Source organism: Macrobrachium nipponense, chromosome 35, assembly GCF_015104395.2.
Source record: "Macrobrachium nipponense isolate FS-2020 chromosome 35, ASM1510439v2, whole genome shotgun sequence".
Lineage (NCBI taxonomy): Eukaryota > Metazoa > Arthropoda > Malacostraca > Decapoda > Palaemonidae > Macrobrachium > Macrobrachium nipponense.
The window spans coordinates 12,106,189-12,123,511 of NC_061096.1; the positions used below are offsets into that span (position 1 = coordinate 12,106,189).

At 38.3% G+C, this 17,323-nt stretch overlaps 2 protein-coding genes across 3 annotated transcripts in view; one reads left to right on the forward strand and one right to left on the reverse strand.

Annotated features, from left to right (window-relative positions):
- Positions 1-6,353, reverse strand: part of LOC135208424 (serine-rich adhesin for platelets-like) — a 92,703-nt gene extending 86,350 nt beyond the window's left edge. Inside the window, exon 1 of the mRNA XM_064240574.1 lies at positions 6,221-6,353. The gene's annotated coding sequence lies outside the window, so the exon portion shown is untranslated. The remainder of the gene's footprint in view (positions 1-6,220) is intronic.
- Positions 1-17,323, forward strand: part of LOC135208425 (vacuolar protein sorting-associated protein 53 homolog) — a 308,005-nt gene that overhangs the window by 54,237 nt on the left and 236,445 nt on the right. Inside the window, exon 1 of one of the 2 annotated variants that reach the window (XM_064240579.1) lies at positions 6,273-6,405. The exons of the other annotated variant lie outside the window; for it this stretch is intronic. The gene's annotated coding sequence lies outside the window, so the exon portion shown is untranslated. Of the gene's footprint in view, positions 1-6,272; positions 6,406-17,323 lie in introns of those variants that run through there. 2 annotated transcript variants of the gene reach the window in all.

A 17,323-nucleotide genomic window follows, 5' to 3' on the forward strand; every position in this document is an offset into this window, starting at 1 on the left:
TTGAATGAATAGGTTGGGTTACGTTACATGGGTCTAGTTGGAGACTACTGAATATTAATTACTTGTTGTGGCCTTATAAAATTCTTAGGAAATGACTGGAGGACTATGGGGCTTCGTTGTGACCCATTCTGGCTCTTTCCTGGCGCGACTCTTTTTCAACGTATCATTTCCATCAATTTACAAATCTTTAACATTCGGCTGAATATGGCTTATTTCAAACAAAATCAAATGAAAGAATCCAAACACATGTTCATGCAAGCATCCGCCATTGTTGTGCATTTTAAAAACGAGAGAAAAAATGCTATTTGAAGCAACGTTTATTATTTAGTACGATGACGTCGTAGGTGAAGTATCCCATCCTCTCTCCGCCCATTGCACTATGGCTCTTTTTTACGAACGTTGAATGAACAGCGTCTCAGACAGCACACAGTCATAATTTGATCAAAAGGAAAAGTCATCTTTCGTGTGTCAGCGTTATTCCTCAAAATCCGTCAACTAAAACTGTCAACAACCCCCTCCCATTCTCTTTGTTTTGGGTAACAAACGAATATGAAAATCCGTAGAGAAAATGCTCGCTATCTGACAGAACAGCACCTTCTCCGCGAGACAATTCTCTGTGGGAAAGGCAGCGAGCGCCATCCGCTCCCACTGATGGTTATAGTACCATACATCTTCTACCGCCAAGGTGAATCGATCTTCGTTTCCTATCGGTCATTTCGCTGACTTGCGAATCGTGACGTGTGATATTGTCGGGACGAGTGGAAAATGCTGATGGACAAGCGCGCACGCGCGCGGTTCGTTGCAAAATGTCTAAGATGATGACGATGTTGCTGCATGAACTTGAGAAATGCGAGTTATTTTCATCACAAGCATTCGACAGGGTGCCTGAGTTCGCGTGACGAGACTTTTGCTAGGATCTGACTGTAAGACCTACAATTGCTTGGTCAGGTAGACAGGCAAACAGACGCAGGCACAGGCAGGCAGAAGGAATGACAGAATGAGCACAACTTTGAGACAAACACCAAGAGCTTGTGTGAAGATGGGCAAGGCTTTCAAAAATAATTCCAGGTTTATTATGGGTATAAAGGTAAATAATCCCTACAAATGAAATAGAATGATTAAAAATGGTACAAACATACATCATTTTCCCTTCATCACAAAGGTAATGAAAAGCTTTAATTATACACGAATTGTTGGGGTAAAAAAAAGAATATATATCAGCAGAATAATTACGAGATACCAAAACCAAGTAGAAAAAATGACCGCAAGATACCGCATGAAATTAAGAGTGAAAATAATCATGATCGCAGCCACACCACTTTCATTACATTTATTACTCTGTTGCGAAATCCTGTTGAGCCAATAATTAAACATTAATAGATTTTCGTCTATGTCAGTTTCTTTTACAACATACACAGGGAGAGACACACACTCTCTCTCTCTCTCTCTCTCTCTCTCTCTCTCTCTCTCTCTCTCTCTCTCTCTCTCTCTCTCTCTCTTTGGGTCATGTTTGGATCATATGAAATTTATAACGTGAGGTAATGTATCTAAATTTCGGATAATAAAGATAGGCTGTTTTCGCAAATAATTCATTTCCAGTACCAGTGACGCAGTTATTGCTACGCTAAATACGGTATTATATCTATCAGTCAATTCTCCTCCTTTTTTTTCTCTCTCTCTAGTGCGATAACATATGTACAGCCGATCACTTATGAGTAATATTCATAAAAAATAAATGACCCCGGTCAGCGTGACAAAGTCACCGTCTAAAATGTTTGCCAGTGACATGATATATATATCATATAATATATAATCATATATATATATATAATATTATTAATATAGATATAATATATATATATATATGTGTGTTGTGGTGTGGTGTTGTGTGTGGGTGGGTGTATATATATATATATATAAAGATTAAATATCTATATATCTAATATGGTGTGTGTGTGTAGGGATATATATTATTATATAAATATATATATATATATATATAATAGATATATATATATATATATATGTAATGTGTGTGTGTGTGTGTGTGTATATATAATATTATATTATATATATATATATATATATATATATATATATATATATATATGAGAGAAAGAGAGAGAGAGAGAGAGTCATTTCTATACTTTCAAATATTAAACCACCATTGACCTAGTGATACCGATTTTATTCTACTTTCGAAAAAATTAGCAACCACGAGAAATTACAAAGTATGATACTGGCACCTATCCGGAAAAAAAATCTTATTATATGTATCTTAAGCTCGGAACTAGAATGACCCTAGCCCTAATCCAAAGGTGTAGAGGCTCGTATCTTGGTCAGTGTAAGAGTTCTTACCAAGAATAATTCCATTTACCTGTTAGTTTCCCCAGAGTGAAAGGAATTCAGTATCAATAGGTCATAATATGTGGCGTAACATTTCAAAATACACACATTCAGTTTAGCCTTCTTGTGCCTCTGTTGGCCTGATCATTGTCGTAGGTGCTTGGTAGCCGGTATTAAGTAGAAAGAAATAACCCGAAGCTGAAGAGTAGTAGTAATGCGTGAGTCTAACAACTTCATCATAACCTGCTAGCTGGGAGCACGGTCTACGTATATACCTAGACCTTGTCTGAGAGCTGACCTAACCCCTCAAAGGAAAGATTAATTTATTTGGAATAAAAAGTAGAGTAAGTCTTTCAAATATTCAGGAGAAATTATATCTAGTCTAGGTTACCTTGAGTTGGTGAAAAATCAGAATGACAGATCAAACAATGGGCGTTTTGAAAAATATTTGGAAATCAAATTGGGAGAAATGGCATATCAAAGAAAGATTGTACATTGATCCACTACGATGCTATATGTACATGAATCATGATACGACAATGAAGCTATATCTAAAAGTTTTTGACGGTTTCGGAACAAAGCTTCAAAAAAGAGTATAAAAAGTCAGATAGTACGAGAGTGAGATTTGTCACTAAGGGAAATGACGGAAGTTCCGTTCGTGGAGGAAATGTTCATGAAGGAGAGTGGAAGTGGCTTGGACATGTCCTTCGCATCACTTCCTTGGTGGGGGGGGGGGGGGGGAAGATAAGTGACGGTGTCAGCTGGGCTCCTGAGGGCGCAGGAGATTTGGAATCCCCAGACCTCATTAGATGGTTAATATGAGATTGGAGGCTAGAGATGAGTTGCGATTTGTATAAGACCGAGCGCAGGTAAAAAACGAGTGCTTGAACTTTCAAAAGGGAACTTTCATTGCAGGATATTGGAGGCAATGATAATGTATATGTGTGAATGTGTTTATGAGATTAGAAGGAAACCAGTCTTGCTAAAATTTTAGTTCACTGTAATGAATATCTGTAAATTGCATTTCCACCATGATCAGCAACCATATCGACAACCAACTAAAATGCCAAATCTGAGTAAGTATAATGCCATTCAAGGATATTATGTTTTCACTAGTCCCTAAGTATGTCATGGTATGATATCTTGAGATAACGGTGAAAACAACTGGATAAAACTTGGCGCACTCATTTCATTTGTAGACCGTCTCGAGATGATCCACATCTTGGGGAAGTCAGCCAGGAATGGGCGATTTGTTGCCATGGAAACCAGAATATTTTTCCTCTGAACTGATATGTACTGAAAGTTACTCCTATCGAGAGTGTCGCTTGATGAATATACCTGAGATCTTTCCTTTCTGTATTTCCCTTTACCTCCTGTTACTTCTTCCTAATAAACACCATATTCTTTGGAAGCCTGAATTTCAAGTCAATTGCCTCTGTGGGCAATTGAAAAATAATAATATTAATAGTAATTTACAAATCAATGCGAGTGGCATTGTTGGAGTTTTGCTTCACTGAGCAAAATTGCAGGGTTGCAAGCTCTATTAATTTTCATTTGCTCCTGTTGAGCTAAAAGGTGACTTTTCACTTGGTAGTTAGTTCACTGTGGCGGATCACTGCTAGCGTGGAGAAGAGCTGAGGACTAGCAACCTTTCCCTAAAATATTTGTTGAAAACTAGAAAGGTAACAGCCTCAGGAGTTCTTACCTTTAAGGAAAAACAGAATATTGCAGAAAAAATATATGTATACAGAAAAGAAGAGAGAGAGAGAGAGAGAGAGAGAGAGTCTACAGTGGGATGACAGGTGTTCACTGTTAGCTCTGAGGTAGACGCGGTTGACAGTCGATTTTACTTTTGTTAGAAATGAGAAGTTTTTGTTGTGCGTCTCCTGATCTAGATCTACCTCCCGGCTAATATCGTGTCCACAGAAATGCCATTGAATATTAAATACAAAAAGTGTCATTGTTTACCGCTCTAAAAGTATCTTCTCCCTTCGTGGAATTGGAAGATTATCACGAAAATGGAGAATAAAATTAATACTTAAATGGAGCCGTTAGAGAGAGAGAGAGAGAGAGAGAGAGAGAGAGAGAGAGAGAGAGAGAGAGAGAGAGAGAGAGAAATTTACATATTAAATTCGCATCTAGGCGCAGACATTCCTTCAAATATGTCAGTGACTAAAACAAATATTGAATTTCAATGTTGTCTCTGAGTAGGTCAATCTTCAACTCAAAGACTCCCAGTATAAAACAGCTGAGGGCTTTTCCCATAGAAGGGAAAAAGTATCCAATCAGCCCCAAAGTTCCCACGGATGTGCGCCAGTTTAAAGTTTAAATGCTTTTTATGGTGTTTTCACACATCAGCTACCGGACTCGTCAGCAGGAGCAAACTGCTGTTCGTTTTTGCATTTTACTGTATTTTTATTTTTAAATCTTCGCTTAATTTATAGGCTCCAATTATGTTTTTGCAATACTTCCAAGCATTAACCTGTTTTCGATCTACATACACTTTCTTATTAGAAATTGCGACTTTGTTTGATATGCTATTTTAGAGAAAATATATTTCTGCTAGATTTCCATTCGTCTATTTGCCAAAACTTTCTGGCCGCGAGATATTTCTCTTTCTGTCTTGATTTTGTTTAACCAGACAAATAAAATCTTATAGTTTTGCCAGATTTCCATAACTCTATTTGTATGCAGTCTTTCAATCGTCCTTTTTCAACATACCTGTTTGTCATTGCTTCCTTTCATTCTTTAAACTTTCTCTGGACTGACCACATAATTACTTCATCATTAGAGCGCTCCTGTATGGTGCCTCCTGACGGCTTTCGAAATCTTTAGGGGTTTTTATGATGTTTCCTCCGCGGCGTTACTGCTCTCTCTCTCTCTCTCTCTCTCTCTCTCTCTCTCTCTCTCTCTCTCTCTCTCTCTCTCTAATTACAAGTTGTGCTGAACAATATGATGTTAGTGAAGAAACAAAGCTGCATAAGTCTAAAGCTCCCTATATCTACCTATTATAGGCCTAAGTCTCGCCACATGCCTATGAATCTTAGTTTCTGCTCTGTGTAATGCAGCCTGTGTCTTATGCTTCAGTCATTTCATCAGTCTAACTAGCCATTTAATTATCCATATATGAATTGCCTCATAAAGCAACACACTAGAAACCCAAACAAAATACCTTTGTAGCAAAAAGAGACAACTGACTAATAAAGAGAAGGAAGATGTGTCAACACAGATAGGCTGGAAGAACGCGAACCGTAGTACTCTTTCGGCAGACCAGATAGAAATGCAGCGTCTGTCACACAGACTTCAGCATAATGAAGGCCTTCGCCTTCCTTAATGAGCAGGATTGGACACCGCACGGCGCATCTCCCGACTATAAAATGTTCTCGTTTTTCGTCTTCTTTTGGTGTTCATCTGACTCCGTGCAAGGTTTCACCAAAAGTTGTGTTAGGATGTTTACAATGTCAACAACTGAATATAAAAATAGGTTCTAGGATCATTTACAGTCATCGTTGAAAGACAGATTCGAGAGTCGTTAATTAATTTATGTTGTGAGTGTTGGTAAATCATTTTTTTTTTCTTAGGTGTTTAGAATTAGATATTTCCCGTAAATCTCTTGGAGTTCATATTTTTCTGGTAGTTAATGGTCACATGTCACGACATTATAAACCTAAAGTAAATTGACAGCAATTACATTATTCTCTTCAAAATTATCTGGTATTATATGCAACGTCTTATTGATTATATTAACTAAGTCTTGAAAGCAGTCATTCCATTTTCGTCACTTTTTTCTACATTTTTCGTGCCACTGTTTTCCTTGAATCAGTCCATTCTTGCAGGTCACTGCTCCCCTTTTATCCATGAAGCGTCGCCTTACCTTACACACCAGTAGACATGCCTCTCCAAGCGCGAGAGCTCCGTCAGTAACGCTTCTACACCGAACGAAGGTTCGTTGGGGACTGAGCACTCAGAGCCAGTTCCCGGAGCAGCTCTTGTGCGCGAAAGTTGGCACCAGTCAACTAACTGCCGCTGATGTAGTTGCCGATCGTCTGGTCGCCTGGAGTAAGTCGAGTTATTTTTATTTTTTGTTTTCTGCTGACTTGACGTTTACTGAAACTATCGGCTGAATGTCGCTGGAGTTAATGAGCCTTTAAACGGTTCTGTCACTAGAAATTCTTTTCCATTTGCTGCTAGAGCTATTATTAAAAGTAGGTGAGGGAATCGTCTTTTTAATAGACGACTGTCGGTGCCTAACTGGAGCAAACACTTACCATTATCTGTAAATAGCACAGGGAAAGTATCAAAAGTCACTCTTACAAGAACGAGATTTTTGGTTTCTATAAAATGATAGCTTACAGCTCAGATTCAATATCATATATATTAAAGGTTCAGTAATGAGCGTCATTATAGTTATTCCCATGAAATAAATGCGAAATTTAGCACCATTATTATCAACAATGTATATGGCTTATAGCTGAAGTAAAGGATTCAATTCAATTCAATTCAGTTAATATTAATGACTCGTTGTATACCTTTCACATATCCGCATATCATTTGTCTCTCCTTCATCTTTTCAGCGGCTATATGATTATTATCATTATCATTCATCAGTTTTCATTTACCTCACCACAGACCTTACAGTACCAATTTTCCAGGGAACCGGATCGGTGTCTTTCTCAATGCAAGTAACAGATAAAACTGTAGTAGGTACTGTCATTTTTTATCCAATGATCATTTTGAACATTTTCAGACTTCTTATGGGAACTGTACGGATCTCGTATTTGTTATGAAGTGGTTATGTGTCATCTTCTCGAGTAAAAGGAAAAAATATCTACCACATGGTATACATGGATCTAAATGAAGTATTTCTTAGTTTAACCAGACCGCTGAGCTGATTAACAGCTCTCTATTTTTGCGTGGCTAGGAACCAATTGTTTACCTAGCACCGGGATCTATAGCTTATTGTGGGATCCGAACCACATTATATCGCGAAATAAATTTCTAATCCCCAGAAACAAATTCGTCTGATTCCACGTTGGCATAGCAGGGAGTCGAACTCGGGGCTACCGAATCGGTAGGCGAACACGTAAACGACTCGTCCAACGAGGATCTAGAAGAGCCTGGTGACAGAACTGGAGGAGAAGCAATGTGGAAGGTGTTGGGGATCTCCGTGCTGGAGATCAGTTACTCAGAGCGATTGAGTTTGAATGATGCAAGAGTACCTACTGGTGTGGTATACGAGTAGAAGGGATCAGGTAAAATGGTGTCATGACTCCATTACCTTCTGATACCTTTATGGATAGAGAGATACAAGAAGTCAGGGAAAAGAAATTAGGTTTGTGTGTGTGTGCATGTGTAACGCTCGAGGTTGAGAAAATCGGCATTAAATGGAGTGTGTGCAGTGGCTGGTCTTTGCAGAAGATGCAGTGCTGATCGAGGAGTGTGAATGGAAACTGCAGAGACTGGTGAAGGTGTCTGGAACTTTTGAAAGGAGATTGAGTTAAAGTTAAAGTTAGCAGCTTCAGTCCTCAACCAGGCTATTAATGTAAATGCAATCATAAGGTTTTGAAGGTAAAATCAAACCCAGAAGACGGAACAATGGATGCCTATATAGGCTTAAATGTTCAGTTAATTGAAGTTATATGAAAAATCACTCCAAGTCCCTTCCTTGATAGGAAAAGAATTCGTTTAAATCAGTTACTAATATCTAGAGGTAATCTTTATGCAAACAAACAAAACAGTGAGGTAGACTCCTTCCAACTTCGTCGATAGATATAACAATTCTAGTCAAGTGGGTCCTGAAGCTTATCCATGATCGATGGAAAATTAATGTTTTCGTCCTGCTCATTCATAACTAGTTTTAATTCACGTCAAACTCTTTTCATCATTTACTGTTTACTAGAAGTATCTGGACTGAAACGAAACAATACTCTGTCCAACTGGAGCATCAGAAGAACGGGGAACGCCTGTGTTACCCGTCACTGCTTGGACCCAACGCCCGAGGAAGCATCCAACCACAAACGATTGGTTTCACTGCCGTGACCTTCGACTTTGCAGGATATCGACTGCGGAAGGCGTTTTTCTTTAAGATCATTTCACTGTATCTTAAATAAAACTGGCGTGAAAAGAGAGAGTGAGAAATTTAGATACTCTAGACAGAGAGCAAAAGATGGTTTTTCGATCAACAAATAGCGGCCAAGAAACGGAGAGAGGCAATATCATGAATTTATATATATATATATATATATATATATATATATATATATATATATATATATATATATATGTATATGTGTGTGTGTGTGTATGCATACATATATTTGTGGGGAATTCACCTCAGGAATTTGTTTCATTTATTTTCCTTTAAATGAAAAATTAATATGCTATACAAGAAGTGTCCTGTTAATGAGTGAATGAATGCAACATTAAGGCATGAATTCAATTTGCATGAGGTTTGCACTAACCCTGTATAATGTTCAAATAAGTTAGGCAATTAAATCAAGAGAGTAATCATTATCATAAACGACGAATCATATCGATACAGAACCGTTGCGTGCACACAGACGACAGTATATGAACGCCTAGATTACACAGGAGGCTGTTAAGCCTATGTTATATTATATCATAATATATTGTATTATACTACGCTTAATATCCATGTGTTGCAACTTTACGTGTGCGTCTAGTCTTCACATTCATCATCATCGCCTTCAACGCTGCTTGACGCTCAGCTTACATTCCGCCATTTATGTCATTCCTGTGCTTTAACGTCCACCAATCTCCACTCAGTGCCAAACTTCCTTTTCACAGTTCTCATCCAAGTGGATTTGGGTCTTCCAGGAGCCAAGCAGCCACTATTTTCTCGGGGGTTGGGCGAGGGACATGTCCAACCCATCTCCATCTCTCTTGAATCATGATGTCATCTGCGTCATTATGGAACTTCCTCAAGTCCCGTATGCTATCATTTCTGACTCTTTAAAGCCATCGGACGCCTTGTGATTTTTTTAAGCTGTATTCTAAAATGTACAGAATCTTTTATTGCCGTAATAGGAATCATTCCCGTAATGTGGCAAACATCGTAAAATAATTATTACTTATAATTTTGTTGCCATTTGTAATCTGATGTTTCATTTCTAAATCACAATAAGCTAATTGCCAGTGTCTGATTGACCCTTTTCAGTCGTTCACTAAATTCCAGTTCAAGAGAACTTGAGCACATAAATAAGTATATCCACATAACTATAAATCTACAGCATTTGATATTTACATTAATAATATCTGTGGTAAAACAAACACACACAAATATATATATATATATATATATATATATATATATATATATATATATATATATATATATATATCAGTGCAATCTATTACGAAACCAGGAAGAAGAATGAAAAGCGTCGTAATGAAAGGTAGATTGCACTTTCCAGCACGGAAAGAAACCCGACAACCGAAGAAAATTTGTCAGGGGATCAGAAATCAGCAAATAAAAATGGAAATGAAAGGGCTCGGGAGCGTCACAAAGCAAATAGTTGATTGCTTTCATCGTTTCCATGTTTGCTCTAGTTTCTCTTGTGTTCTGTGGCAGCCAGACCTCTCTCTCTCCTCTCTCTCTCTCTCTCTCTCTCTCTCTCTCTCTCTCTCTCTCTGTCGTCATACGCGAATTTGTTGTCGAATCACATAGCAAAGCTTCATGGCGTCGAATTTATTGCTAGACATTTTCTGTCACGCAACAATCGGTCTTTCTTTGATTGTGTTTGTCATCATCTCTTACTCGGCGCTTGTAATCAAACTTATTTGCTAATAGAAGAGCCTAGGTTAGGAGACAAATTGTATTGGGGACGCGTATTTGGAGGTTCTAACAGTACGAGCTCTACTGACTATTTCTACTGATCTGCAGGTACGAGCTAAGAATGATTCCACAGTTGTGGGGCGGTTACGTTCTTCATCAAGTTGGCGAACGGCGCTTAAACATGGTTCGCCTGATGCTCTAGTCACCGTAATTGACCTTTCAGTGTTCAAGGAAGCGAATTCGTGATTAAATCTTTTTATATCCCCGGTTCATCGGCACTTATTATAAAAAAAATAAATAAATAAAGATAACTACAGCCCATTTGGTATCACATGCTTATACCTGCAGAAATTTTACATCATTACATCATACCGCCATCATTTTTGTCTCTGTTTATTATTTTTTACCCCAGCTTTTTTAGAAGAGAATGGGGCTGGCAACTTCATATGATTTTACTGAGAACTCAGTGAGTATCGCCCCATATGAAGCTATCCCCTCTAAGAGAATAAAAAAAAAAAGCAGCTGGGTTAAATAGCATAGGTACCCATACCACCTGAAAAGACTGCAACGCAAGAGATGGAAAGTCCTGACCCTAGATATGTTAGATACCGTCCCAGAGCTTGGGACTACTGGGTGGCAAAACATATACAAAGCTAGTACTCTACAATGGATTTTTACAGCTGTTACGATACTGTTTAGAGATATAGTGAATAGAAACTGCAAAAACTAGTGGGAGTCTGAAAGTGCATGCAAGATGAGAGTTGAGAATGAATGTGTGCAAAAATGAGGGTATGAGAATAAACGGAAACCAGAATGATGAAGCAATGAATGCTGATACGTACGGTGGAAGAATGGAAGCAGAAAATGTGTTCGGGTATTTGAGAGTAAATATGTCAGATAATAGTGGGATAAGAGAAGAGGCGAGGCACAAAGTATATGAAGCAAGAAAGGTAACAAGATGTATGCCAAAGATTGGGAGGAAACTTAGCATGTTTACGGCAGTCAGGTATGGAATATAGGCCTATGACGCAAATGCTGAGCTGATTCTTTACTCTTCTTCTTTCTCTGCCTCTTTTCCCACTTCTATGTGGGGTCGATGTTTCTAACAGCACCTCCTCCACCTGGCTCGGTCAAGCACATCGTCCTCTGACAATTGTTTATTTTAATTTGTTTGCCTTGCAGACTATCCGATTTCTGATGAAAGTACAGTCATAACGGTCTAGGTATATTTTGTCATATTGGTTTTGGCTGGATTGTATGGCTGGATGCCCTTCCTGGCGCCTATACCCTCCCCATTTATCCGCGCTTGTGACCGAGATCGACAGGAATGGCAGAAAGGCAGCTGAGGGAAAAAAGGGATCGGAGCGTTTCCAGTTAGTATTTTCAGGTAGTTCGGGTATGTAGAAATGGCTGTATAAATAGTGTGAAAAATATTTGAAATCCAAGACCCCAACATCCATGAAGTGTAGTCAATATAGAAATGAATGTGCAGTGTACATGAGGGTTACGATGATCTCTCTTTGCAGATGTAGGAGGCAATTGACAATTTGGAATTTTCCTACCCATGAGATTAATCCACAATTCAGCAATTAATATGTGAATGGTGGCAATTGCTTTGTCTTTTCCCAACAAAACAAAGACCCTCCGCGAGAGGAAACGTCGTAATGCTGAAAGAATCTACTGTAATCGTTTTCACCAGACATAGATGCACTTTTAGTAGGCCTAATGACCCCTTAACTTCTCGACTCATTCACACTTTTTGAACAATGTTTATCTATAGCTACAAGCCTTGAATCCAGTTGGGGCTACTATGTGAGATTCGAACTCACACACTCTATAGGAGATTCACATCACCCGGGCATCTGATGTCTATGTTTGTCCCTTACGACGCTCCTGATTGGCTGTTGATAAGCCAATCACAAAACTGGAAACTCTCAGTCTCTCTCGAGAGTTCACAGGTAGGATGTATGTGCCACCTCTCCTGAGGGATACTTTTCCCTCAGGAGAGGTGGAACATACATCCTACCTATGTGAACTCTCTCGAGAGACTGAGTCTCCAGCCCTGTGATTAGCTTATCAACAGCCAATCAGATGTCGTAAGGGACTGGCCTAGACATCAGATGCACGGGTGATGTGAATCTACTATAGTAAGAGTGAGGTTACTACTCAGCCCACCGCAACTGGTGGTTTAACTTAAGTTTGGGGCAACTTTAAAAAAATCCCTGCCGTCCACCAGACCACAAAACAAAAATATGATTTTAAATATGGGCAATCCTGAGACTACGGACCTAACACTGTTGTAGGAATGTTTCAACTTCGTTTTCCCCTGCAGTACCTACAAGGGTACTCCAGGTACAGAAATGCAATTAAAGATATTACATCGACGATTTGGGTCACCGTGAGTTATCAGAAGTCAGACACCTGTGTAACTATCCAAAGTGTAGTACTGCTTTCGAAAATTTCAGCAAAATTGACATCGTCAATAATTTTTAAAATAAAGGGGAAATTCCAATTCGATGTAATACGAGGCATTCTCAACATGCACACGGGAATGTAACCGCTTCCACACACGTTTCCTACTTTATGGTGATCTGTGCCTTTAGCCTGACTTAGTTTGTGTAAGCTATAGAAATCGAAACTGTTATCTGCATGGGAGTATGAAGTACCACCCTGCACGGTTGAGTTAACTCGGCCACTTAACACCCGTAGGCACCACTTTCTCTTGTCTGCTCCCTCGTCTTCTTCTGCTTCTTCTTCTTCTTCTTCTTCTTCTTCTTGTTCTTCTTCTTTCCCATTCCAATCAGAGAAAGAAGCGTGAAGAATTACTTCGAAAATTTTTACGAATCTGAGAAGGATGCCTAGATTTGTGTTTTTTACTGGTGCATTGTCCTTGTTATAGACTCACAGAATGTGGCCCCGAGTCATTTTCGCTTCATTAGCGAGTTAGTTTTTTTTTAATGACGCGATTCTGTGCAGGAATTTATCAACTAAAGTTTTCAATATTATCATATGATAATGTGAGGTCCATGAGTTAAAGGGATGGTGTTGCATATCTTGATTTCTTGAAAATATCTAATCAGCAGCCAATGATATCCCTAGTAGTCACCTCGTTTCTACCTGGTCCTGATATTATATGCTTTGGATCATATATTATAATATATATAGATATATATATATATATATATATATATATATATATATATATATTTAGGCGGCAATAATTCTTGAAACTTTCTGAACTAAGACACTATAGATCCATTAAGTATTCTAGTTTATTCAGCTGTTTCAACATTTCGGTGTCTTTTTCAAATTGTGTCCGAAAGAGTGTGTTTGCCTTGTGGACGGAGTTTTATTGAAACAGTTGACGGTGCGGTATGGTACTTTATTTAGATTATACAGACTGATTGGTATGACAAGTAAATGAGCTTGTCTCTTAGTGAGTGACGGCATCGGTAATTTTTTCGTCTAATCTTAAACAATGTTTACATCATTCTGTATTTAGGTAGGTGATGCTCTCTCTCTCTCTCTCTCTCTCTCTCTCTCTCTCTCTCTCTCTCTCTCTCTCTTGACCAACGTACGTTCTACTGAGGGATATCTAAAGTTACTTGCAGATATTCTAATAGCTCAGTGGCAAAGGTAACATATAGCTCCTTCGACAAATACATATTCCAAAATTCGGCAAATAACCGAAGACATCTTTCACTCTCCCTTCCGTCGAAAATGCAGAGAGAATATAGGAGAAGATCAATATCATTTTTGAAAAGACAAATGATAATACTGCAGATATCTCTCGTTACGCCCCGGGTCGCACATTCTCGAACAGTAACCGAGTTCTGGGCTTCCTGAAAAAGCGGGAAGCCAGATCTTGAAAACTAACCATAGGATCTTCTTGAAAATAATCTCATTATGTCAACCACAACCAAATTTCAACAGAGACGCTACGTTCACCTATCCTATTCTTGGGTATGGCAAAAAAACAGGGGTTTGTGCAATATTATAGTAGATTCACATCAAATGTTCATTTGATGTCTAGGCCAGTCCCTTACGACGCTCCTGATTGGCTGTTGGTAAGCCAATCACAGGGCTGGAAGTGGAAACTCTCATCAGTCTCTCGAGAGAGTTCATATAGGTAGGATGTATGTTCCACCTCTCCTGAAAGACGTATCCCTCAGGAGAGGTGGAACATAGATCCTACCCATGTGAACTCTCGAGAGAGACTGAGAGTTTCCAGCCCTGTGATTGGCTTATCAACAGCCAACCAGGAGCGTCGTAATCAAATGCACGGTTGCTGTGAATGTACTATAGTGTGCATCTCAGGAAATTGCCCCCTGGGAAGGATGCAGACAGAGGGACTATGTTCTTCCTAAAGGGTTCAGCCCCCGGAATAAAGATTCCCGCGTAGGCACCTCCTGTTTTCAGATTGTGATACCATATACATTTTGACAGGAAATTGGTTACTTACCTTCTTTCTCTTTTTCTGTTTCTCTCTTTTTTTTTGTATAACTCTCTCTCTCTCTCTCTCTCTCTCTCTCTCTCATCCGCTCGTCTCTCTGTATAAACTCTCTCTCTCTCTCTCCTCTCTCTCTCTCTCTCGCTCTCTTCTCTCACTCTCTCTATCTCTATGAGCTATCTTCTCCTTCCCTCTCTCTCTCTCTCTCTCTCTCTCTCTCTCTGCCGAAGTTGCACCCTGCAGAAATCAGCTAACACCAAAGTTAGAAATCAAATGCTTAGATGAATCAGAAGCATACCAAATATCTTTGACTCCCTGTTTTGACATAGTTACAAGACAAACCCCCTTCTAATGAACTGCCAAACAGATGAGAGAGAGAGAGAAAGAGAGAGAGCATGTTTCAATGGTATTCACTTTTGTAAAACATTAACTGTCAGATACTGTGTTGATTACATTATCAAAGACGGAACAGACTACTACTGAATCAACACAGCTTCGTGGTACAAAGTAGTGCGTTCATACCTCTTGAAGTTTAAGACTTTCCTCTTACCGATGAAACTTGAAGGAAGGGAAGAGCAAAATGCTAAAAATATCGACAGTTAACACTTACTGTGAAAGAGATTATAATATACATTTATATATATGTGTGTACTGGTCACTTTTTACCAGATACGCGCGTAATTTTTGATAGCTTTCATTTTCTCTTTAACTTGTCGATTTTTCACTCTTTGGAGACGGTCGTTACTACAAAGCCAGGATCTAAATGAAGAAAGGTTATCAATATATTCCTATGCCTGCCGAGACTCGAACTAGCGTCCAAGGTACCAGAACGAGGCAACGATTATTACTTGGCCAAAAAGAATGATATAACTATGTTCCCGCTCATATATAGGTATTACATTTGGCGAATTCAGATATATTTACTATGAGCTGGAATAGACTCACCTTCACTTTAGAGTAAAGTATTTTACCGTTTATTGCTCTTCAGGCTCAAGTATATATGTAGAATGTACTGGTCACTTTCTACCAAATACGTATGTCATTTTCAATGACAACAGTGCCCTCTTAACTTGTGCGTGTGTGTGAGAGAGAGAGAGAGAGAGAGACTGCCATTGTAACTGCAGTTTTAACGTTGCACAAATAAAGTCTTTTAGTGTTTATTCCTACTTTCTTTCGCTGCAGTCTTTTTTTCTTTTTATGCATGTGGAAGTATTACTGAGCGTCCGAGGTCGTTGCCAAAGGAAACATCTTCTCCGGGTGAAAGCTTCTTCCTCAGAAATCTTTCTTTTAAAAGACTGCCATTAAATCGAGCGAGGGAAAATGATAGCCATGCTGCCACTCCAATTATCTTCCTCCTATCAAAGCTTTATGGTGTCGTATTTTTAAGGAAGGTCCGTGGTTAATTTTAGATGTATATATATATATATATATATATATATATATATATATATATATATATATATATATATATATATATATGTGTGTATTCTCTCTCTTCAAGATGGTGGCTCTTGAAGATGTTGTTTGCATGGAGTATATATATATATATTATATATATATATATATATATATATATATATATATATATATATATATATATATAGTATGCTTGGTGGTTAATTTTGCAATAAGTACACGACGTGCAGAAGATCGCCAGTTTCAGAGGAAACTGAACGTTGACATTTCATTAAACTGAACTGAAGAGTATCATTTTTCTTGTTTCATTATGACTGCCGCTGTTGGTGACGCAGGTGGAGGTGATAGGAAAGCAAGTGCGGTTTCAATGATATTTATAACAGAATCCTTTTCTCCACCGGAAACACTCGCGCGCGAACACGTCACTCTTCAGGTACTAACTGTCAAGTATTCGAATAATGGCTTCCTTCCCTGTTGCTTTCTTTTATTTCCCTTTTCTTTTTTGTCAGTTTTCCCTTATTTCTTCATGGTATAATACTAAGAGGCAGATGCATCGTCAGTTCACTCTTATATGGATGGGAAATCAATTCTCTGAACATTTGCCTGTCTTGATCCACAAGATGTCAGGGCTGGAGTAATTACACTTGAAGGAAGGAATTACAATTACAGTTACAATTGCCTTCAAAAAATGTAAATTACAATTACATTTGGCAATAGCAATTATATTACAATTACTTAACAACAAATTCAATTACCATTGCAGTTACAATTACAACTGATTTCGGTGCGAGAGTATACGCTAATCCTTGGCACAGGATACAGTGTATTGAGGAAGCGAGCAAATGGAGCTCATAGGGTTACATCATTTATTTCTAGAAGTGTAAGTGACAAAAGAAGAGCAGAGGTCATATTAATTAAAAAGGTATTTATTAGCACTAGTTAGGAAACACTTGGACTATGACCTTGAGTTCTGGTTTCCTGACTATAGGATGGACAATACAACCCATCACTCCTAATGGAGCCCGATCCTTACCACTTGAATCTTATAATTGCAATTAAATTACAAATTGTATCCTCCTGTAATTAATTAAATTACAATCACTTACTATAATTTAATTTTCAATTACAATTACACGAAATTCTGTAATCAATTACATTTCAATTAAATTACAATTACTCCAACCCCACAAGATGCGTCCATTTGGAATAACAATAAATGTTCTATTTTTTCAACTCCATATAGAATCGACGAACCGTTAATGCCTCATGCACGTTTATTATTATTGGTATTTATTATTACTATTATATTAAATTGT